The 26,064-nt window shown below is 39.5% G+C and overlaps 1 non-coding gene and 1 pseudogene across 1 annotated transcript; both read left to right on the forward strand.

Annotated features, from left to right (window-relative positions):
• Positions 1-1,007: 1,007 nt before the first annotated feature.
• Positions 1,008-1,111, forward strand: LOC148574156 (small nucleolar RNA R71). Its single transcript, XR_015906004.1, has one exon. It is a non-coding gene; the product is annotated as a small nucleolar RNA R71 (small nucleolar RNA).
• A 24,329-nt stretch (positions 1,112-25,440) lies between these two features.
• LOC148574157 (small nucleolar RNA R71) lies at positions 25,441-25,542 on the forward strand (annotated as a pseudogene).
• Positions 25,543-26,064: the final 522 nt, after the last annotated feature.

The raw sequence follows: 26,064 nt of genomic DNA on the forward strand, positions 1-26,064 counted from the left end.
TTTCCAGCATGCCTTTTTGCAGATCCTTGGCTTACTCAGTTTCACTTTCTTGCTTAGCTTCTTCCACACCTTCCTTCAAGATTTCTGGCTCCTGTTCTGAGGGTCTGATTCCTTCTTCTTCTGAGACTTCCTTCAATATGGTGATGGCCTTGCATTCTTCCCATCTCACTCCCTTTTGTTCCCCTTTAGGATTCTTTTCTGTGTCACTAGGGAACACTGCAGTTGACTTAGGGGCCTGTTGAGATAGCTCTCCTACTTGAGACTCCATCCTCTTGAGTTTTTCACCATGGTTCCTTAAGGTAGATCTCACATCATCCCTAAAGCTTTTCAACTCACTTATGTCCTGACCCATGTTTGCAAGCATTCCTTCTATCCTGTTTAATTGATCTTGAAATTGTTGGTTCGGATTAGGTTGGGTAGGTTGATTATTTTGGCCATGATATGATGGTTGGGAGTAAGTGTTTTGTGTGGCTTGGTATGATCTTTGGTTGGAGTTTTGGTATGTGGAATTGTTGTGTTGGTTATGGTTGTAAGGTTTGTGGTTTTGTGGTTGGGTTTGTTGGTTCCCCCACCCAAAGTTTGGGTGGTTTTTCCATCCTGGGTTGTAAGTGTTGGAATGTGGATCATATGATTGCCTTTGTTGGTTTCCCACATAGTTGGCCTCTTCCCAATCACCTCCTTCAGTGCTTACTTCCTCTTGATCTTGTGTGTGTATTGCAGCCACTTGCTTTGTTTCTAATTTCCTGGTGAGCTCTGCTAGTTGCTTGGCAAACACCTTGTTTTGGGCTAAAATTGTATCAACATGGTTCAGCTCCATGACTCCCTTAGTGTTGTGTCTCTCTGAAGCATAGTAGTACTCATTCTCAGCCACTGTCTCAATCACTTCAATGGCTTCTTCCACAGTCTTTTTCCTGTTCAATGAACCTCCTGATGAATGGTCTACAGCCTTCCTTGATTCATAAGAAAGTCCATCATAGAAAATATGCAATTGCACCCAGTCATGGAACATGTCTGGTGGGCATTTCCTTGTCAAATCCTTGAATCTCTCCCATGCCTCGTAGAGAGTTTCACCATCTTGTTGTCTAAAAGTCTGAACCTCAGATCGAAGCCTATTGACCTTTTGTGGGGGGTAGAAACGTGCCAGAAACTTGCTTTCCACCTCATCCCAGGTTGTTAGGCTCCCCCTTGGGAATGATTCCAGCCACTTAGCTGCCTTGTCCCTAAGTGAAAATGGGAACAAGAGCAATTTATAGGTATCTTCCTGGACTCCATTGGACTTCACAGTGTCGCAAATTCTCAGGAATTTTGTGAGATGTTGGTTTGGATCTTCATTAGCACTCCCACCAAATGAACAATGATCCTCCACAAGTGATATTAGCTGTGGTTTAAGTTCAAAATTGTTGGCCTGAATGGGTGGTTTCTGAATGCTGCTACCACAATTCCCAGAGGTTGGGTTTATGTATGAACCAAGAACCCTCCTCTCAGGAATGGCATTGTTTCCATCAGCCCTCTCATGGTTGTGAACTTCTCTATCCATGTTGAGATCTAAAGATTCCTCAAAATTGTCCTCAGATTCTCCTTCAGATTCCTCTTCTCTCAGTACTCTCTTCCCTCTTGCTTCCCTTCTAAGTCTATGAAGGGTCCTCTCTGGTTCGGTATATGGAGGAGTTGATGTCTCTCCTCTCCTACCTGTCATACAAGAACACAGCACAGGCACCAAACAAGTGAAATACTCTTGGTTAATGGAAGAGTATGGTTAGAGCAGTTGAGGAATTAATTCAAATAGTTAGTGGGTCAGTGAGTTAGTGGCTTGAATTTAAAGGCATAAAGAAAGAAAACAAGTAACAGAGTGCAGAAGTTAAAATTCAACAAGTAACTTGAACTAAATTATCAAAACAAAAAAAATGCTCAATCTAGTTAACTTCCAATTTGAGAATTGTCAATCGAAAACCAATCCCCGGCAACGGCGCCATAAACTTGATGCGCATAAACTTGTTATGCTACGATTTAGGAAATTGCACGATCGGCAAAATTCCTTCCGGCAAGTGCACCGGTTATCGTCAAGTAAAAACTCACAATAGAGTGAGGTCGAATCCCACAAGGATTGGTTGAGTGAGCAATTCGGATTAGAAGTATGTTCTAGTTGAGCGGAATCAAGATTTAGATGAGAATTGCAGAATGTAAAATTTGCATGAATTAAAGAGCGAGAAGCTAAATTGCTGAAATTAAAAGGGATAGGGGTGATTGCATGAATTTAATTGCAGAATGTAAAGAGAAAGTGGTAAATCAGAAATGGGAATTCATTGGGTGTTAGGAGATATTGAGATCTCCGAATCAAAACAACTTTTATCCCTTCCTCAACCAATGCATTCATTAAATTTTGCTTGGCAATCTTATATGATTGGATCCCAATCCCTTGGCTCACCAATTCTCTCTAAAAACAAACAAATTCCCAATCCCTTGGTTTAAATGTTCATAAGAAGAGATGATGCTCGATCACTGATTATACCACACAGTTTCATGAACCACAATTTGGTAGGATTACATGTCACAATATCCATCCAAACCCCAATCCAATTCACTGTGAGAAAGCTTCTCTAGCATGAATCCTCCATTCCTTTCCCAAGGTTCCGAAGGATTCCAATTATGGGCAGTTTCTTTCCCAAGACAACTACCCAATGGAATTAGATCGAGAAGCTTTCTAACAAAATTCAAGAGAAAAGATTGAAGAAGAAGATAAAACTATTATTGATTCATTGAATTACAATAGAGCTCCCTAACCCAATGAAAGGGGTTTAGTGAGTCATAGCTCTGAATTCAATTACAAAACTAAAAGAAAATGATCCGAAGTTCTCCGTGTAAAAACTTCCCCCAACTAACTTAAATTCTATCCTATTTATACACTTTCTAAATTGAGCTTCTGTTGTGTTTCTTGGGCTTTGAGGCCTTTCCCTGATTTCCTTTTGCTTTGGGTTTATGGTCCATAATCCTGATGAGGCTGTGATCCAATTCTGTAACATTCATTGAGCAAACTTAGTCATAAACAAGTAATGACACAAGACTCAACAAATTAAAGCTCCAGACTCATCAATCCTTCAGGCCCAATCCCATAAACATGATATTCAATTGGGTTTCATACCATAATACGTTTAAGTTAATGTTTGTGGTCAAATGCTAACTTAAACTTCAATATATTTGGCCCAGAAATCCTTTCAAAAAGTGGCGTTTAAGTTGAAGTTTAAGTTCTAGTTTAAGGTTAAACTGAAACTTAAACGTGGAAATGGAAGAAAGTAACCCAGGAGTGTGAAATGTCGAACACGTTAAAGCTTCAGTTTAAGGTTAAACTGAAGCTTAAACGTGGAAATGAAGAAAGCAACCCTGGAGGAGCAATTGGGTCGAACACGTTTAAGCTTCAGTTTAAGGTTAAACTGAAGCTTAAACGTGGAAATGAGAAAGCAACCCTGGAGAAGAGAAATAGTCGAACACGTTTAAGCTCCAGTTTAACCTTAAACTGGAGCTTAAACGTGGAAATGCTCCTGGTGAGAAATTGTGTCGAACACGTTTAAGCTCCAGTTTAAGGTTAAACTGGAGCTTAAACGTGGAAATGCTCCCTTGGTGAAATTCTCATTCTGGCGTTTAACTTCCAGTTTAAGGTTAAACTGGAGGTTAAACGCCAGTTCCAGCATTTCTTAGCCTTCATGATTCTGGCGTTTAAGCTCCAGTTTAGGCTTAAACTGGAACTTAAACGCCATTTCCAGCATTATATGGCTTGGTAGTTTAAGTTCCAGTTTAAGCTTAAACTGGAACTTAAACTCCACATGTGATATTCAAGCTTCCTTTATTGATTTTGTTGCTTCCTTGCCTAGCCTCTTCTTCCCTGAAATCATCCAAACAATTGCATCAAAGTCTTGCAAAATTTCATGAGAAATCTTCCATTCATAGCATTTAAGTAATATAACTAAAACTCATGGAATTTGCATCAAAATCATACTGTTTGGATGGTTCATTGCTTTGTTATTCATTTAACCATTCTTGGTTACTTTAAGCTCAAGAAAATGCATAAAACAACTAAAACTAACAGAAAAATGCTAGTGAAACTAGCCTAAGATGCCTTGGCATCAAGCTTCCATGTAATTGAGACCCTTATCATTTGGCATTAACCCACCCATACTTCATTTATTTTCTTATCTTTACTTCTGGGTATTACTGTTCTTCTTTTTCTCTTCTTTCAGGCTGGCCACCGAAGACGGAAAAAGGGAGAAACTTCTAAAAGGGGAGACAAACAAGTCCATCTGCACAATCCTTGAAGAAAAGCATCAGTTGGAACAACCCGTCCACCTGCACATCTCAGCATGCACCGAGGACGGTGCAATCTTTAAGTGTGGGGAGGTCGATACCGATCTCCATGGGTTAGTATTTTCTTATCAACACCAATATTTTAATTTCTTTGTTAATTGCTGCATTTGCATATTTAATTGCATATTTGTTTGATTTTATGCATTTAGTCACTACTTGGTTAAAGTAATAAATTTCTTTTTAGGACTCTATTTTTGAAAATTTTCACTAATTTAAATTGAAAAAATTTTTTATGTTAAAACTTGTTTGAAGTTGTATTTGGAACATGGTTTTTGAGCCAAAGAACACACAACCTGTGAGATTTTGAGCTTATTTACATGGTTACATTATTTAACCATAAATTTTTATTCTTGTGTGTTTTCTTCTCTATAATTGCAATCTTTGCTTTATTCCATTCTATATGTCCATTATTTAGTGTATTTACATGCTTGCATATGATTGAGGCCATTATTTGTTATTAGCTCACTTATCCCAAATAAGCCTACATTTTACATCATCCTTGTTAGCCACTTTGAACTTTTTAACCCCCTTTTATTTCATAACCACATTACTAGCCTTAAGCAGAAAAACAAAATAAAAATCCCAAGTTGAATCCTTGGTTAGCTTAAGATAGATATTGTGTATAATTTAAGTGTGGAAAATTTTATGGGAACATGGGATGATATGAAAAAGTAGGAAATTAAATTGAATAAGTTATTTGAAAATTTGGGAAGCATGCTCATGTGAAATCAAAATAATTAAATTACCATGTGCATTGAAAAAAAAAATATATATATATATATATATTAAGTAATTAAATAAGGGGATACAAAAAAAAAGAGAAAAATAATATTATCCCAAATGCAAAATAAAAAGAATCAATGCACATGGGACAAAATTCAAAAATAAGTTTGATACTTGAGCATGTAATACAAAAGTGGGAAAAATTTGGGTAGTTAGGTAAAGTATTTTAAAATTATATAAAGTATGTATATGTTAGGTGAGATCTTAAACTAATCAAGGATTCACTTTATAAAGCTCACTTGGCCATACATATATCCTTACCTTTACCTCAGCCCCATTACAACCCTAAAAAGACCTCATAATGTTTGCATTGATATGCTAAATATTTGTTGATTGGTTAGATGAAGAACAAAGTTTTAGAAAGCATGATTAGAGAAGAGTAGAGTGATTACCCTATACACTTGAGAGATTAGAGTGATATACACTACAAGTAAGGGTTCAAGGCTTGATTCTATGTTCCCTGCTTTCATGAGCTGTCTTCTTACAAGTTTACTTGTTTTTTATTGTATGATTTGAATTAGTGAAATCTGATTTATGTTTGTCTTGGAGAACTTGTTTGCTTTTAACCAAGTAGGTAGAAACATTTTGCATGTAGTTGCATTCATACAGATAGGTTGCATTTCATATTAATCTACCATTCCTCATCATCTTTATAGCTTCTCTTGAGCTTAGCATGAGGACATGCAAATGTTTAAGTGTGGGGAGGTTGATAAACCACTATTTTATGGTTTATCTTGTGCTCAATTGAGTGGATTTTATCAACTCTTTACCCACTTATTCATACTATTTGCATGAGTTTACATTCTCCTTCCTGATTTTGTGCTATGATTGAAAACATGATTCTTTGGCCTTATATTTGCTAATATTAATCCTTTTTTATCACCATTAGATGCCTTGATATGTGTGTTAAGTGTTTTCAGAGATTACAGGGCAGGAATGGTCTAGAGGATGGAAAGGAAGCATGCAAAAGTGGAAGGAATACAAGAAGTTGAAGGAACTGCAAAGCTGTCAACCTGACCCTCTCGCACTAAAACAATCATAACTTGAGCTACAGAGGTCCAAACGACGCAGTTCCAGTTGCGTTGGAAAGCTATCTTCTGGAGCTTCGATTTGATATATAATATGCCATAGTTGCCCTGACGCTAGGCAACGCGAACGCGTGCCCCACAATTTTAGAGGTATAAAGTGGGAGAATGCATCCATTCATGATAATAAGCTTTCATATTCACAATTTTAGGATTTAGATGTAGTTTTTAGAGAGAGAGGTTCTCTTCTCTTTCTTAGGATTAGGATTTAGGATTTCTCTTAGTTTTAGGAGTGCCTCTCAATCCCAGGTTCAATATTCTTTTTTATTTTATATTTCTCTTTTTACTTTCAGATGCTTTAATGCTTGTATTAGTTATGTTGCCTATTTGGCTTATGCTACATTCATGTTATGATTTTCTTAATTAATATTATTTGAGGTATTTCAGATTTAAGATTGCTTTGCTTTATTTATATTGATGCTTTTAATTTAATTTAGAACTTTCCCTCTTGACTTTGGTTGAGTCATTGGAGACACTTGAGTTATCAAACTCATTGTTGATTGAAAATTGGAATTCTTCAAGAATTAATTCGAGTTCCAATAACTCTAACTTTTCTCAAGGAAAGACTAGGATATGAGGAATAAAAATTAATTCATCCACTTAATTTACCTTCATAGTTAGAGGTTAACAAAGTGGGAGAAAAATCCAATTCTCATCACAATTGATATGGATAACCAGGATAGGACTTTCAGTTCTTATACCTTGCCCAGAGCTTTGTTATTTATTATTTTAACGACTTGCTATCTTACATTACATGCTCCTTCTTTCCAAAACCCCCAATTTACAAGACTCATAATCAATAATAAGAACACCTCCCTACAATTCCTTGAGAAGACGACCCGAGATTTGAATACTTCGGTTATCAATTTATTTAGGGGTTTGTTACTTGTGACAACCAAAACGTTTGTATGAAAGGACTTTTGAAGGTTTAGAAACTATACTTGCAACAAGGATTTTTCCGCAAATTTCTAGACCACGCAAAAGTTCTCTCATCAGTAGCATCCTTAAAAAGAGTGCGCCACCAGAATCCACAGTCTAAAATTTTTCTAGCTATTCTTTGAGGTCCAAAATGTCCACCACTCTAAGAAGAGTGGCAGGCCTCTAAAATTGACTGGAACTCTGATTGAGGCATACACCTCCTAATTATCTAGTCAGCACCATTGACGTTAGGATTTTTGCTGGTAAAAAATTTTATAAAAATAGTCGCGTTGTAGATATAGTTTCTAAACCGACAGAAATCCCTTCGTTCAAACGTTTTGGTTGTCACAAGTAACAAACCCCTTTAAAATTAATAACCGAAGTATTTAAACCTCGGGTCGTCTTCTCAAGGAACTGCTGGGAGGTATGTTCTTACTATTGGTTATGAAGATTGTAAATTGGGGGTTTTGAAAGTAAGGAACAAGTAATTTGAATGACAATTAAAATAAATAAATAACTGTAAAACACACTTTTGGCAAGGTATGAGAAATTGGAAGTCCTATCCTAGTTATCCTTATCAATGGTGATGGGAATTGAGTCTTACTCCCACTTAGTTAGCCTTTACTAAAGCAAGGGAAGATCAAGTGGATTAATTAGTCTGATCTTCAGGTTCTAGTCAATTCCTGAGAAAGGACTGGAATTATTGAAGTTTAATTCAATTAGCAAAGATAACAATTATTGATCATGTTGAGTTTGATAACTCCTGAGTTATTGATTTCTTAACCAAGACCAAAAGGGGAAAAGTAAATCTACTCGAATAAAAATATCTTCAGGTTGGAATTAACAGTAACATAAACAAAAGAGAGCAATCATAAATTGAAATACCTCAAATAACATTAATTAAGAGAATTATCTGTAACATAGAAAAGTTCATAAATTAAATTGAGAAGATAATAAAAAGGAAAGTTGAACCTGATAAAAAGAGACAATCATAAAAGCAAGAAAAATCCTAAATCCTAATGCTAAGAGAGAGAGGAGAGGACCTCTCTCTAAAAACTACATCTAAATCATCAAAAGCAAATAATTGAAGACTCTCTTTTGAATGGATGCATTCCCCCACTTTATAGCCTCTAATCTGTGCTTTCTGTACTTGGATCTGGGCCAAAAAGGGCTTTAGAAATCGCTGGGAGCGTTTTCTGTAATTTCTGGTGCGTGGCCTCTATCACGCGTCCGCGTGGGTCACGCGGTCGCGTCATCTGGAGTTTTCCTTATCACGCGTTCGCTTCGGTCATGCGTCCGCGTCATCTGCGTTCTGCTCAAGGCGCGCGTTCGCATCATTCACGCATTCGCGTCACGCTCTCTTCGCACTGGAAATGCGGCCGCGTCGTCCACGCATTCGCGTCACTGCCAGTTTCTTCAAAAACTCCATTTTGTGCTTTCCTTCCATTTTTGTATGTTTCCTTTCCATCCTTTAAGTCATTCATGCCTTAGAAGATCTGAAACTACTCAACACACAAATCACGTCATCGAATGGTAATAAAGGGTAATTAAAATAATTATTCTTAAAGCATAGGAAACATGTTTTTCACATATCTCACATAATAAGGAAGGGAAAGTAAAACCATGCAATTAACATGAATAAGTGAGTGAAGGATTGAATAAATCACTTAAATTAGGCACAAAATATATCATAAAATATGGGTTTATCAACCTCCCCACACTTAAACAATAGCATGTCCTCATGCTAAATCCAAGATAAAGAGTAAGGTTAAAGTTAAAGTGGTGGAATCTCATGCAATGCAATCTATTCTAAATACAACTACCTAAATGAATCATGCAATTCTAATTGTCATTCACTTGTATATAAAACTTACATGTAGTTGAACTAATTCACATTCTCAAGGAGTCATATATGCATAGCCAAACCTTAGACAATGTTAAAGCACTTTTACAATTGAGATGGGAAAGAAAAATAATTTATAAACTTGCAAGACAATTAACAATTTAAGCAGAGATATATGTTGAAGAGCTATTGAACCCTCACTGGATTTTGTGTTTACTCTCTAGTCACTCAGTGTTTATTGGGTTAATCACTCCATTCTTCTTTTTATCCTTACTTTCTATAACTTTGTTCTTCATCTAACTAATCAACAATTATAGAATACAGACATACAAAAAATCATGAGGTCTTTATTTAAGGTTGTAATGGGGCCAAGGTAAAGGTAAGGGTGTATGTATAAGGCTAAGTGAGCTAATAAGTAAATCCTTGATTAGTCTAAGATCTCACCTAACATACATATTTATAAAGCAAAGCTTCTTTACCTATTTACCCAATTTTTTTTCACTTTGTATTGCAAGCACATATATTAACTTTAACTTTTGTCCCATGTGCATTGATTCTTTTTTATTTTGCAATTGGGAAATTTTTTTATCCCCTTCATTTAAATAGAAATTTTTTTTAGTGCACATGTTAATTCAATTGTTTTGACTTCACATGAGCATGCTTCCCAAAACTTTTATTTTGAAATGTCTTTATTCTTTTTAACTTTCTACCTTTGTTTTTATCATCCATGTTCCCATAAGGTTCCCCACACTTAAACAATACACAATTTCTATCTTAAGCTAACCAAGGATTCAACTTGGGATTTTTATTTTGTTTTTCTGCTTAAGGCTAGTAATGTGGTTTATAGAACAAGAGGGGATTAAAAGCTCAAGGGGGCTAACAAGGGTGATGTAAAAGGTAGGCTAATTTAGGATAAGTGAGCTAGAATCAAACAATGGCCTCAATTACTTTCTTGGTATGTATCTATATTCTATAATTGGACATATAGATTAAAACAAAGTAAAGAACATCAGAATAAAAAAGAAGGGCAAAACACACAGGAATAAAATATTATGGTTTGAATGTAACCATACAATTAAGCTCAAAACTCACAGGCTGTGTGTTCTCTAGCTCAAAAATCATATCACAGTTATATATGTCATGCAAGTAAAAATTAAGAGTTCCCATTATTCTCAATGTAAATCTTAGGGTGGCTTTAAAGTTTTAGTGTTTCTCCTTGATGAAATGTTGTTAACTAACTAACATGTAATGCTATATATACAAGGTGTGTGGATTGTTTATATTAAAGTCTCTAGTTTACTTCCTTTTTATTTTCAATTTAAACCAAACTACCATATACTAAAACGATAAACTATACTAATTAATTCACATATTCTATAACTAATAAGTTAGAATTGCAACTAAACTAACTGGCTAAAATATAAACTAAAGTGCAACATGCAGAAATAGAGTAGAAATACATGAAAAGAGCAATATATAAGTACTAAGAAATAAAAATAAAGATCAAAATACAGAAAAATAACAAAATAAAATAAAAAAGTCTGTAGTGGTTCACCAAGAAAAATACGCCAGAGATGGCAACCTCCCCACACTTAAAATAAAGCATCGCCCTCGATGCTCACTCAAGCAGGATGTGAAGGAGTGTCATCACTGGAAGGATGGGTGGCTGGAGTCTCTGTGGTGGTGGTCTGAGGATCTGCCTGCTGCAGAGGAGGTGCTGACTGTATAGGAACCTCTGGGTCTGCAGCCTGAATCTGATGCGGCTCCTCCTGCTGTGATGCAGCCTGCTCCGAGCGTGCCTGCTCAGCCTCTCTCTGTGGATGGGTCTCCACCTCATGATCATCTGCCTCCTCCTCAGATGGCTCTGATAGTGTGTCATGCTCGGAGGGATATCGTCGCCAGATCGTATCAGCAGCTTTAGGTGCTCATAGCGTCGCTTACTGCGACGCTCAGATCTCTCATATCGGTTCCGGTTGCGGTGCTCCATCTGGTCTAGCTGCTGAAATAGGCAGTACACGAGGTGATAAACTGGCTCTGAGGCAGGTGGAGGTGCAGTGGTGGTAGCTGGGGTAGCAGTAGATGAAGCGGGGCCAGCTGAAGGTGTGGCTGTCTCATCAGGGGCAGTGAGGAATGGAGGTCTATATCCCAAAGCTAGAAAGTTTCTGCTGTGAGGGATAATCTTCGTGCATTCTACAGCAGGTGGCTTCTCATCAGCATCCTCCCAAGGCACGTCAGCTCGACGGCCGAGCTGGGTAATCTGATATGGAAAGGGGAGAGTGCCTCTGACGTGGACCCTGGCCATGTAGTACCGGATGAATCGTGGCAGGTACAGGTCCTTACCCTCCATCACACACCAGAGGAGGGTGATCATAGCGGCAGGTAGCTCCGTCTCATGAGTACTCGGCATAATAAAGTTGCTCAGGATCTGGTGCCAGAGCCAAGCCTCATCATTTAAGTATATCCACTTGATTCACTTAGGCATGGTGGTGTTCTGACCCATGACCCATGGGACAGTCGGTCAAGGGCTATCCTTGCCTTGACCGCATCCCAGTCAAACCTCATAAAGCGCATGTCCTCCTCAGCCTTTTGGTAACCATCAAGCTGATTGGATTTAGGCTGAGGCTGCAGAATATCCTCAATGGCCTCTTCAGTGAGCCGTATCTGCTTCCCTCTTAGGTTCACTGCATCTAGGGAAGTTATGAAGTAATTGCAGTAAAACTCTCTTACCCAAGAAGCATTAACCTCTGTCAGGTTTCTCTCCAGGAAGAACCAGCCTCTTTGTTTGATTTGATCAGAGGTGTATTGCTGGAGTTCTTCCGAAATTTTCAAAGTCCGCTCCAGGTACAGATTCCTGGAGGTTGCAAACACCGGATACTTCAGCTCGCAGTATCTGTTTGCAAACTGGTGCACGAAATTGTGATCCCTAGTAATGGCTCCAAAAACTTGGTGCTCTAATCTTAATTCATAATTTGTCACAACTTCTATACAACTAACCAGCAAGTGCACTGGGTCGTCCAAGTAATAAAACCTTACGTGAGTAAGGGTCGATCCCACGGAGATTGTCGGCTTGAAGCAAGCTATGGTCACCTTGTAAATCTCAGTCAGGCGGATATCAAATGGTTATGGAGTTTTTCGAATAATAATAATAAATAAGCAGAAAATAAAGATAGAAATACTTACGTAATTCATTGGTGAGAATTTCAGATAAGCGTATAGAGATGCTTTCGTTCCTCTGAACCTCTGCTTTCCTGCTGTCTTCATCCAATCCTTCCTACTCCTTTCCATAGCAAGCTTTATATAGGGCATCACCGTTGTCAATGGCTACATCCCATCCTCTCTGCGAAAAAGGTCCAAATGCTCTGTCACGGCACGGCTAATCATCTGGAGGTTCTCGATCATACTGGAATAGGATTCACCCTTCTTTTGCGTCTGTCACTACACCCAGCACTCGCGAGTTTGAAGTTCGTCACAGCCATCCCTTCCCAGATCCTACTCGGAATACCACAGACAAGGTTTAGACTTTTCGGATCTCAGGAATGGCCATCCATGAGTTCTAACTTATACCACGAAGACACTAATAACTCGGACTCGGTCCCCTATATTAGATATCCAAGAAATATTCATTCTAGCTTGTTTGCATGTAGAACGGAAGTGTTTGTCAGGCACGCGTTCATAAGTGAGAATGATGATGAGCGTCACATAATCATCACATTCATCATGTTCTTGGGTGCAAATGGATATCTTAGAAGCGGAATAAGTTGAATTGAATAGAAAAACAGTAGTACTTTGCATTAAATCATGAGGAACAGCAGAGCTCCACACCTTAATCTATGGAGTGCAAAAACTCTACCGTTGAAAAATACATAAGTGAAAGCTTCAGGCATGGCCGAATGGCCAGCCCCTATGATCTAAGAACTAGACGTCCCAAGATGTAAAAGATGTAAATACAATAGTAAAAAGTCCTATTTATACTAAACTAGTTACTAGGGTTTACAGAAATAAGTAATTGATGTGCAAATCCACTTCCGGGGCCCACTTGGTGTGTGCTTGGGCTGAGCTTAAAGTTTACACGTGGAGAGGTCATTCTTGGAGTTGAACGCCAAGTTGTAACGTATTTTTGGTGTTCAAGTCTGGTTCGTGACGTGTTTCTGGCGTTTAACTCCAGACTACAGCATAGAACTGGCATTCAACGCCCTTTTGCATCGTCTAAACTCGGGCAAAGTATGAACTATTATACATTGATGGAAAGCCCTGGATGTCTACTTTCCAACGCCGTTAAGAGCGCGCCATTTGGAGTTTTGTAACTCCAGAAAATCCACTTTGAGTGCAGGGAGGTCAGAATCCAACAGCATCAGCAGTCCTTCTTCAACCTCTGAATCTGATTTTTGCTCAAGTTCCTCAATTTCAGCCAGAAAATACCTAAAATCACAGAAAAACACACAAACTCATAGTAAAGTCCAGAAATGTGAATTTAACATAAAAACTAATAAAAACATCCCTAAAAGTAACTAGATCCTACTAAAAACATACTAAAAACAATGCCAAAAAGCGTATAAAGTATCCGCTCATCACAAACTTAATGGGATCAGTGGCAGGGAGTAGCTGGTCAGCCTTCTCCTGCGGGGTAAAGTGTTTCTCCCGCCAGGAGTCATCATGCATGATATCCAGGATGGACATAGAGGATTCGCCTCTTTTCCGTTTGCCAGTTGTTGCCTTTCCTTTTCCTTTTCTTTGGGTGTCAGACATCCTGAAAAATAGAAATCTAGGATATAATAAAAATAGGAAAACAAGTAGGCAAATAACAAAATAAGCACATAGTGGCAAAGGAGCAGTAGAATAATGAAATGAGTTGAAGAATTGTGCATTTTGGATTGGTTCGGAATTAAAAAGCTGAGATGAGAAATTTCAATCCAAAATGTAATATAAATAGAATTCATGTTAATTAGGAAAAACCATAAACATGCCTTGAGTTAAAAAGTAAAAGTAAAGAGTGAGTCAAAAAGCAGAGGAGGGTTGTTAGAAAGTTAAAAGTGGTGTTAAATTGAAAAAGAGGTTAGAAATAAAAAATCAGTGAGTTAGTAAAAAGAAAGTCAGAGTAAGTGGTAAGATGATTGGTTTCTAAGTAACAAGAATTTCATAATTTGAAGCAACACACAACTCATATTCAAGCAAGGAAATCAAGTTGTTGATGATTCATATAGATATATCAATAACAAAAATTTGAAATCAAATCATCAATAATGTGATTTATTAATCGGGGAAACTAAAGGAATAGGAATGCTGGCCCGTGCATTCAGGAATTAGTTTGGTGAAAGCTAAGGAAAGCAAAATTGAAAATGCCAAAACCAATACATGAATGAGAATCAAAATAATTTACAAAAAATTAGGCAGCATTCCGGCTAAAATTGGATGTTCCCAGAAAATAAACAGCAAGCAGAATAGTTCATATAAATTAAAATAAACTGCAAATAGATATAAATAATATGAACATGAAAGAGCAATCGCAATAGCAGCATAAACAATAAGAATATCATATGAACAATACTTAGATTAGAGCAACAACAGAATTGCGAAAATTATAAAACAAGTAGCAAGAACAGCGCAATTAATCAGGCCTAGATCCACTAACCACATCCTAGGCTACCTAACCACCTAGAATCCACTACAACATGCATATCTAACTAGCCTAATTTTGAACATAAACGGAAAAATATGTAATTAACTACGAATTGAAAGAGTGGCGTCTGGCGGAACCTGGTAGGCGTATGAATGAAAGTAGAGCAGATAGATGGTAGGGGGTGGTTGTGGTGGTGGCTGATGCGGCGGTTGAGGGGCGGTTGGCGCGGTGGTGGTGGCTGTTTAGAGGCAGGGGGTTTTTGGGTAGGGGTAATAGGAGGGGTAGGTGTTAAGGGGGAAGGAAAGGAAGGGGTGAGGGTGTTGGTGGTGGGTTACATGGCGGTGATGGTGGCGCGGTGGGGGTGGTGGTTGCAGAGGGGGCAGCGGTGGTGCAGAGAAGAAGAGAAGAGAAGAAGAAGAAAAAGAGGGAAGGAAGAAGGGGTGGCGTCGCGGTCGTGGCTGGGTGGTCGACGGTGGTGCGGCCGGTGGTAGTGGTTGTGGGTGGCGAGGGGTGGAGAGGGGGGTTGCAGAGAAGAGGAAGAAGAAAGGGGTTGGGGGGTGCGACAGGGTAGGGTTTCACGTCACTGGGGGGGTTAATGAATTTGAATCCACGTGATCGCGTGGGGCACGCGATCGCGTGGCTGGGGTGGAATGAGGGTTGACGCGATCGCGTGAATGATGCGACCGCATGGAATGGAAAAAGGATGAATGACGCGGTCGCGTGGGGCATGCAACCGCATCGCCGGAAATTGTGCGAAACGCACAATTCCAGCGTCGTTTCGGCGCAACTCTCTGTCTCCATTGGGGTGCCATGATATCCACGCGACGCGGACGCATCGCTCACGTTATCGCGTGGGATGGGTGTTGTGCAAGTGACGCGATCGCGTCAGGGACGTTGGATCTTTACGCCGATTTCCAGATCACGCGGCTGCGTTAATGACGCGGGCGTGTGGGAGGTGGTTTTCGCAACTGACGTGATCGCATGAGCAATGCGGTTGCGTCGCATGCCTTTTTTTTTATATATGCAATTATGCAATTATGCAGTATGCAATGCTAATGAATAATATTCAGGTTCAATTGAAAAAAAGAATAAAATTAAATAACACGAAATAAAACTGAAAAAGAAACGACCATACCATGGTGGGTTGTCTCCCACCTAGCACTTTTAGTTAAAGTCCTTAAGTTGGACATTGGATTAGCTTCCTGTTATGGTGGCTTATGCTTAAACTCATCCAGAAATCTCCACCAATGTTTGGAATGCCAACAGCCTCCGGGGTCCCAAACTAGGCATGTAAAGCTTCTGAGTAGCTTCAAACATATTCTCAGGCTCCCGGGGTGACGAATGTCAGAATAGATTCCAGGATCCCAAACTTTGCTTTTAAATCCTCCTTCGTCTTGATTTATATTTTTTCATCCAGGCAGTTTAGAAATTAGATTCTCACCAAGATAACCAAACGTTTTCCGAGATACATTCGATTGAACATGATGCCAATCCGTGCACTTCGAGTTGAAGCGTGGAACCTTATTGAACCTTGTGCACCAGCTCTGAGTGCGAGCCATTTCCCTCTTACTCTTAAAGCCGCAGAGAGCTCTAAGCTGGCCATCTGTTTCAAGCAAACCATATTCAAGTGGAAAAGTAAAGATAAAGGTTAAGGATTGTACCCACTTGAAGCTTGTATTAGGTGGTAATGGTCTTGGGGTAGGTGTGTCCAGTGGTTCTGTAAGTTCTACTCCCTTGTGCTCTTCTGTGAATTTCTCCACTTCCTTGTAGAATTCTTCAAATGCAACATCGTCCTGATCAAAGTCTTCTATGTCTTCCTCATCACTCAAGTCATAAGCTGGAGGTTGAGAGAAATCTACCTCCGCATCTTCTTCGTATTCACTTGGATAAGGTTCTTCAATCTCAGAGAATTCACGTGCGGATGCAAGTTCATTACTAGGAGAACATGACTTGTGACTATCATCATCAAGGAGATTTGCTTCTTGGATTATTCCGTCTAGTTATTCATAAAAGACTTGCCTTGGGGGTTGTGCACTATCCTCCTTAGCATCAATTGTAACGTCCTTGACAGAATTTTCCACAACTCTGGATTCCCATGGAAGTTCAGCGTCTCCTAAGTCTTCAACCAACTCTTCTTCATTTATAATGACAGCTTCCTCTACTTGTTCCAGTACGAAGTCACGCTCTGTTTTGTCCACTGGAGTTTCTAGTATCTCCTTCATGCTATGCTCTTCATCAGATTGTCCACATGGGGTTGTGGGAGGTCCTTGAATGCCCGAACGTCTAGAAGATAATTGACTTATTGCTTGCTCCAGTTGATGAAGGGTTGTTTGAAGTTGATCTACTGTTTTCTTGAGGCGAGCCTGTGATTCTGGAGGTGATGGATTTGGACATGGTACGTAGGGAAGTGGTGGTGTTTGGGAGTAATCGGATTGAGATTGGGGTAAATAAGGATCATATGGTGGTGAATGGTGAAAAGGAACTTGTGAGTGTGGTGGTTCAAAGCTACGTTGAGAGGGTGGTCTATAAGCACATGGTGGGGCTTGTTGGTAGTTACAGGGTGGTCCACCATATCTATCAGCTTGGTATGCATTGTAGAATGGTCTTTGTCCATGATATCTTGGAGGGTGTTGTTGCCTAAAGGGTTGACCAAATCCTCTTGGCTCCATCCATCTTTGATTTCTCTGACCTTGATGCATATTCTTGTTATAGCTTTCACTCCTTTCAACAATATTAGAACCAAACTCAAAGCGAGAGGGGTGAGAATTCATAGTAGCTAATAAAAATTAAAAAGCAAAAATAAAATAAATGAACAGGCAAAATAAATATTTACAATAACCAATAATAAGGCACACGTTTGAAAATCCCCGGCAACGGCGCCATTTTGACGTTAGGATTTTTGCTGGTAAAGAATTTTATAAAAATAGTCACGTTGTAGATATAGTTTCTAAACCGACAGAAATCCTTTCGTACAAATGTTTTGGTTGTCACAAGTAACAAACCCCTTTAAAATTAATAACTGAAGTATTTAAACCTCGGGTCGTCTTCTCAAGGAACTGCAGGGAGGTATGTTCTTACTATTGGTTATGAAGATTGTAAATTGGGGTTTTGAAAGTAAGGAATAAGTAATTTGAATGACAAGTAAAATAAATAAATAACTGTAAAACACACTTTTGGTAAGGTATGAGAAATTGGAAGTCCTATCCTAGTTATCCTTATCAATGGTGATGAGAATTGAGTCTTACTCCCACTTAGTTAGCCTTTACTAAAGCAAGGGAAGATCAAGTGGATTAATTAGTCTGATCTTCAGGTTCTAGTCAATTCCTGAGAAAGGACTGGAATTATTGAAGTTCAATTCAATTAGCAAAGATAACAATTATCGATCACGTTGAGTTTGATAACTCCTGATTTACTGATTTCTTAACCAAGACTAAAAGGGGAAAAGTAAATCTACTCGAATAAAAATATCTTCAGGTTGGAATTAACAGTAACATAAACAAAAGAGAGCAATCATAAATTGAAATACCTCAAATAACATTAATTAAGAGAATTATCTGTAACATAGAAAAGTTCATAAATTAAATTGAGAAGATAATAAAAAGGAAAGTTGAACCTGATAAAAAGGGACAATCATGAAAGCAAGAAAAATCCTAAATCCTAATCCTAAGAGACTCTCTTTTGAATGGGTGCATTCTCCCACTTTATAACCTCTAATCTGTGCTTTTTGTACTTGGATCTGGGCCAAAAAGGGCTTCAGAAATCGCTGGGAGCATTTTCTGTAATTTCTGGTGCGTGGCCTCTGTCACGCGTCCGCGTGGGTCACGCGGTCGCGTCATCTGGAGTTTTCCTTATCACGCGTTCGCTTCGGTCATGCGTCCGCATCATCTGCGTTCTGCTCAAGGTGCGCGTTCGTGTCATTCACGCGTTCGCGTCGCGCTCTCTTCGCGCTGGGAATGCGACCGCGTCGTCCACACGTTCGCGTCGCTGCCAGTTTCTTCAAAAACTCCATTTTGTGCTTTCCTTCCATTTTTGTATGTTTCCTTTCCATCCTTTAAGTCATTCCTACCTTAGAAGATCTGAAACTACTCAACACACAAATCACGACATCGGATGGTAATAAAGGGTAATTAAAATAATTATTCTTAAAGCATAGGAAACATGTTTTTCACATATCTCACATAATAAGGAAGGGAAAGTAAAACCATGCAATTAACATGAATAAGTGAGTGAAGGATTGAATAAATCACTTAAATTAGGCACAAAATATATCATAAAATATGGGTTTATCAACCATACCTCCATAAATATGGGTCATCCTATATATAATATTTGGACTCACTTTTCAGCTTGTCCTTTTGGTGCATAGTAAGATTAGGAGGGAAGGTATGACTAATTAGATAATTAGCTATAGGTGCATACCAAGGAACTACTTCAGATATTGCGTGCAAGCTATCAAAGGAAAAATCATCATTGATAGGAGTGGAGTCATTCTTAATGTGCTCTAGGCGACTCAAGTGGTCCGCCACTAAATTCTGGAAACCACTCCTATCTTTGATTTCTAAATCAAATTCTTGTAGCAACAATATCCAACGTATTAACCTTGATTTGGACTCTTTTTTAGCTAACAAATATTTTAGAGCTGCATGGTCTGAGTATACTACCACTTTAGTACCAAGTAAATAGGCTCAGAATTTATCCAGAGTAAAAACAATAGCCAAAAGCACTTTTTCAGTGGTAGTATAATTAGACTGAACAGCGTCTAAGGTCTTAGAAGCATAAGCAATTATAAAAGGGTCCTTACCTTCGCGTTGAGCCAGTGCCGCTCCTACTGCATGGTTGGAGGCATCACACATAATCTCAAATGGCTGGCTCCAGTCTGGACTTCTCACAATCGGAGCTTGAGTCAGGGCGATCTTTAACTTATCAAATGCTTCCATGCAGTCCTCAATCAGCTCGAACTCAATATCCTTCTGCAGCAGTCTGGATAAAGGCAATGCTACCTTACTGAAGTCCTTGACAACGTGTCCTAGAACAATATCTTGTTTTATTATAAAATGACACTTTTCAAAATTTAATACAAGGTTTGAACTAACACACCTGTCTAATACTCTAACTAAACTATCCAAGCAAAGGTTAAATGAATCAGCCTACACACTAAAGTCATCCATGAAAACTTCCATACAGCTCTCAATAAGATCTGAGAAAATACTCATCATGCATCTTTGGAAAGTAGCCAGTCCATTACATAAGCCAAAAGGCATCCTCTTGTATGCATACATTCCAAAGGGACATCTAAAAGTAGTTTTCTTCTAATCTTCAGGAGCTATATGAATTTGAAAATAGCCAGTGTAACCATCTAAAAAACAGGAGTTTGATTTAGCTGACAGGCAATTAAGCATTTGATCGATGAATGGTAGGGGGTAGTGATCCTTGTGGGTAGCCTAGTTGAGGTGCCTGTAATCAATGCATACCCTCCAGGAATTCTGCACTCTAGTTTTCAGGAGCTCTCCATGTTCATTCTTCACTGTTGTGAATCCAGACTTCTTGGTCACCACTTGTACTGGGCTGACCCATTCACTATCTGAGATAGGGTAGATGATGTCATCCTTAAGCAGCCTGGTCACTTCCTTCTTGACAACTTCTAAGATGGTGGGATTTAGCCGCCTTTGAGGTTGACAGACAGGCCTTGCTCCCTCTTCTAAAAATATCCGGTGCTCACAAACTTGAGGGCTGATGCCTACTATATCCGCCAAGCTCCACCCAATTACTTTCTTGTGTTTTCTCAGCACACTAAGCAGCTGCTCCTCCTATTGGGAAGTGAGTCCCTTGCAATAATAACTGGGAGCTTCTGATTATCCTCAAGATAAGCATACTTGAGGTGGGGTGGTAGGGGTTTCAACTCCATTTTCTGCTCATGGCTAGGCACTTGATCATCTGGAGCTAGTGATGGTGGCAAGGTATCTTCAGTAAGCTTAGGGGGCTTCCCCACACTTGCACCTTGCTCCATGTGCATCTCTTCTACTTCTTCTTACTGCACTGCAGCTACAGTTTCATCAATGATATCACACTGGAAGATGGAATGATCTTCTGGAGGATGCTTCATAGCTTCATCCAGGTTGAAACTCACTGCTCTGCCATCTATCTCAAAAGAATATGTTCCTGAGAAGGCATCTAATTTGAACTTCGAAGTCTTCAGAAATGGCCTTCCAAGCAGGATGGATGATGGTCTTCCTGAGTCATTAGGGAGCATCTCCAAAATATAGAAATCAATAGGGAATGTTAGCCCCTTAATGCTCACCAGCACGTCCTCAGCAATTTCTACCACCAAGATTATACTTTTATCTGCCAAAACAAAATGTGCTGCCGACCTTTTTAAGGGAGGGAGCCTCAAGGAATCATATACAGATAATGGCATAATACTCACACACGTGCCTAAATCACACATGCAGTCAAAACATTTCACACATTCTATAGTAATAGTAACCATGCATGGTCCTGGATCACTACATTTTTCCGGTATATCACCTATTAAAGCAGAAATAGAGCTACCTAGAGGAATAGTTTCTAAATCCTGTATTTTATCTTTATTCATGCATAAATCTTTTAGAAACTTAGCATACTTAGGTACCTGGCAAATGACATAAAAAAGGGAAATAGTTATCTCAACCTTTTTGAAGATCTCCACCATCTTGGGGTCTAGCTCCATCTGCTTTCTAGTTTCCTAGCAAGATGTGGAAATGGAATGGGAATGGCTTCTCTTGTAACTTCAGCTTCCTTTGGTGCTTCATTCCCTGGTTGAGCCGCTTCTTCTTCAACCATATCTTGTACTTCCTCCTCTTCTTCAACATCCTCCACCTTAACAATGTCTTCAACTTGGGTATCTTCCTTTGAGCTTGGCTCCTCATGACTCTTCTCTTGCAGTGTGGTTTCGGACCTCAAAGTAATGGCATTGATTCTACCCTTTGGGTTAGGTAAGGGTTGAGAAGGGAGTGCACTGGAGTTTGAAGGTTGATTGGTGAGGGTAGCTAATGATTCTATCCGGGAGATGAGTGCTTGTAAGGTAGCGTTCAGACCGTTTATGGTAGAGGTAAGTGTATTCTGAATGTCTTGCTGTCCTTGCGCAAGAGAGCGAAGCATCTCATCATTAGAGGAAGAAGGGGGGTAAGTGATTTGAGGGACCTGCTGTTGGTTGTTCTGAGGCGCTTGGGACTGCCTTTGGTGAGGTGCTCTGTAAGGCTAGTTTTGGTTCTGCTATTGGTAGGGCAGATTCTGCTGTTTGTTGTTGTTGTTGTTCCACCTCTGATTTCCACTATTGTCTCTGCCTCCTCGGTTGTAGTTGTCCCTCCATCCTTGGTTGGAATTATCTCTCCACCCCTGGTTGGAATTGTCTCTCCAGCCTTGGTTGGAGTTATCTTGCCAACCTTGATTGTAGTTCCCACCTTGGTTATAATTGCCGTCTTGTTGATAGTATCCTTGGTTCGGGCGGTCATAGAAATTATAAGTAGCTGCCAAGGTGTTGTCTTCTTGTTGGAGCTGTGGACACTCATCAGTCTAATGAGTATAGCAGGCACATATTCTGCACACTCTCTGAGGAACCAACTGTTGACGCTGTTATCGTAGGGGAGGCTGAGGTTGTTGTTGATTCAGCTCTAGCTGCTTCAGTATGTTGGTCATCTCTCCCAGAGTTTGTGTGAGAGTAGTAGTCTCACTACTAGAGGAAACCTCCGCAATAGCCTTGGGATGGTTGTTCTTGTGCCTTGCATTCTGGGTAGACTCGGCTAGATCGGTGATCAGTTGCCACACTTCTGTCGCCGTCTTGTACTTCTTCAGAGAACCATTACTCACAGCATCTAATGTAGTCTTATCCTGAGGCTTCATGCCTTGTGTGAAGTAGCTGATCAACACCAACTGGTCAATCTTGTGGTGGGGACATGAGTCTAGGAGATTCCTGAAGCATTCCCAATACTCATAGAGGGTCTCTGATTCACCTTGGATAATGCAGGAAATTTCTTTCCTCAGTCTGTCTGTAAGTTCAGTTAGGAAGTATTTTTCCAGGAACTCCCTTCTAAGCAGATCCCAATTTGTAACAAATGCTTCAGATTGAGTGTAGAACCACTCCCTTGCCTTTTCCTTAAGAGAAAACGGGAAGGCGTATAGCCAAATAGTAGTCTCATCTGCACCATGACGCCTAGTAGTTGAGCAGGCTGTCTGAAAATTCCTGAGGTGCTTGATAAGCTTTTGAGCAGGTAAGCCATGAAACTTTGGCAGTAAGTTGATTAGCGCAGTCTTCAGTTCAAAATCTGCAGCCAGATTTGGGTGACGTGCTTGATACGGTTGCAGTGTAAAGTATAGAGCTCCTGCTTCCTGGAGAGTAATCTTTTTGGGCTCCGCCATATTACCTGCACGTAAATCAACAGAATCAGTAGAAGAGGAGCTTGTTTCTTCCTCAAATGGCGCTTTAGATTTTCCTTCAGATAAGACTGGTGAATTGGTAGTAACCATTTTACCACCCTTATAGGCTAACCGACGCCGAGCTCACCTAATACGTGAAATAGTTCTTTTAATTTCAGGATCAAACGTGGCTAAGCTCGTATCAGGAAGTGAACGCGTCATTCAATGAAAGAAACATACAGCTCATGGTAATAAAATAAAGTAAATATGCAAATATGTAAAATTAAAAATATGTACACCAACTAATAATTTAGCACACTATTGCAACTCCCCGGCAACGGCGTCAAAAATTGAACGGGCAGAAATTTTCCGATTAAGAATTTATAATAAGAACAGTGTTGCAAGTACAGTTCTTAACCGACGAAAATTCCGCTTATCAATTTAAAAGGGTTGTCACAATTTTAGAATAAAAATACTGGGAGTAGGAATCCCAGGTCGTCTCCCAATGAGTTGACAAAAGAGTGCTATTTTATTAGTCAGGAATTTTCTGAGAAATTTTAGAGTTGGAGAACGGGAAATTAAAATAATAATAAATTAAAGTACTGGAATTTGACAAGAGGTTTTATGTATTAAAATAAAAGACCTTGACTGGGAGAAGATTAATTGGAAGTTTTATCCTTGTTGGATTCTCCCAAGTGTAATGGTAATAGGTTGTTGTCTCTACTTAGTCATCCCTTACCGAATAAAGGAAAGTCAAGTAACTGAACCAGCTCCAATTCACAAGTCCTAATCCTCTCCTATGGAAGGATTAGCATTAGTGACTAGAGAGCTAGCCAACAACTTCCAGTTCCCAATTACACTTGAGTTTTTCAACTCAAGGGTCTCCTTTTAATCAACTCCCAAGTCAAGTTGGGAGTCTACTCCATTGACATGAATACAATTTTCTTAAACGATAAAAGGGGAAGAAAAGAAGACATGATAAACTAAATAAAATAATAACTGAAAATTAATTAAAGGTAAAAATAGTTCTTTGCATTAATAAATCCCAAAATCATAAACATACATATCTGAACAGGGTTAATGGGCGATAAAAAAGAGTAAAGGAGTAAGGAAACAAACTAGAATAATGGCAACTTCAACAGAGGTAGTAACTCTTCTCAATATCCAAATCAAAAGCATAAACTCTAAGACTATGAATGTAAGGGAAACCTAGAGGAGAAAGTATATTCTCTCTAAGATTCAAAACTAAAACTAAAAACTATGCAAATGAGAATGTGTCTTGAGTCTCTGCTTGTCCTTTGGCTCTAGTCTGTGTTTCTGTGCCAAAAACTGGGTCCAAACTCAGCCCAAAATCGCCTCCAGCGTCTTCTGCATTTTCTGCACGTGGCGCACGTCATGCGTATGCGTCACTCACGCGTACGCGTCGATGGTCATCTTCACATGTCACGCGTACGCGTCAGGCACGCGCACGCATGAGCCATGCGTGCGCGTCGCTCCTCGCTGGTTATCTCCTTAGTTTCTTGTGCTCCTTCCATTTTTCAAGCTTCCTCTCTATCCTCTAAGCCATTCCTGCCCTATAAAGCCTGAAAACACTTAACACACGGATAACGGCATCGAATGGTATAAAGGGGAATTAAAATACACAATTTAAAGACTTAGGAAGCAAGTTTTCAACCATAGAACAAAATTGGGAAGGAATTGTGAAATCATACAAATTGTATGAATAAGTGTGCAAAGACTTGATAAAAGCCACTCAAATAAGCACAAGATATACCATAAAATAGTGGTTTATCAGTGAGCATAGCTTCAATCCTGGATAATTTGCCCTCTGATGGTAGAGTTGGAATTGGATGTTGAGGTTGATTGGCTTGAGCTTGGTATGGTGGCTGAGAAGAATTATTGTATGGGTGTTGGTATGATCTTGGGTTGGATTGTTGGTAGGTGTACTGGTTGGGATTATGAGGTTTATGGTCTTGGCTTTGGTTTTGTTGGTTTTCCCATCCAAAGTTTGGGTTGTTCTTCCAACCAGGGTGATAGGTTTTAGAATATGGATCATGAGCTTGTCTAGATGAATTTCCAAGGTAATTGGCTTCCTCCCAGTTAACTCCTTCCTCTGTGTCCAACTCTCCTTGAGGTGATGGTTGAGTGTGGATGGCTGCAGCCTGATTCTTCTCCATTTGCTTGGTCAAATCAGCCATTTGCTTGGTGATCATCTTATTCTGACCCAAAATTGCATCCATGTTGTTTAATTCCATGACTCCCCTGTTGTTGCTTCTGTTTGAGACATAAAAGTACTCATTGTCAGCCACTATTTCTATGACATCAATGGCTTCCTCAATCGTCTTCTTCTTGTTGAGGGAACCACCAGAAGAGTGGTCTACAGCCTTTTTTTATTCATAGGAAAGTCCTTCATAAAAGATATGCAACTATACCCATTCATTGAACATATCCGGAGGGCACTTCCTTGTCAAATCCTTGAATCTCTCCCATGCCTCATAAAGTGTTTCTCCATTCTGCTGTATGAATGTTTGAACCTCTGCTCTCAGCCTATTGACTCTTTGTGGAGGATAGAACCTTGCCAAGAATTTGTTAACTACATCTTCCCAAGTTGTGAGGCTCTCCTTTGGAAATGACTCTAGCCACTTGGATGCTTTATCCCTTAGGGAGAAGGGGAATAAAAGCAGCTTGTAGGCATCAGGATGAACTCCATTAGATTTTACTGTGTCACAAATCCTTAGGAATGTAGTGAGATGCTGATTAAGGTCTTCTTGGGCGCTTCCTCCAAAAGAACAATTGTTTTGAACCAATGTGATGAGCTGTGGCTTCAATTCGAAATTATTGGCATGGATGGTTGGATTTTGAATGCTGCTACTACAGTTTCCTGAGTTTGGATTGATGTAGGAATCTAGAACTCTCCTCTCTTGTCCAACAGGGTTGGCTGCACTTCCTCTGGCATGATTGTTCACTTCTCCTTCATGATGGTTTTCCATATCATCTTCCATGTTTATATCCGAGTCTTCCCCCTCTTCTTCTGCACTAATAGCCTTTTTTTCTCTTGCTTCCCTCCTTAA

This window comes from Arachis ipaensis, chromosome B2 (assembly GCF_059453495.1).
Source record: "Arachis ipaensis isolate K30076 ecotype BB chromosome B2, ASM5945349v1, whole genome shotgun sequence".
Lineage (NCBI taxonomy): Eukaryota > Viridiplantae > Streptophyta > Magnoliopsida > Fabales > Fabaceae > Arachis > Arachis ipaensis.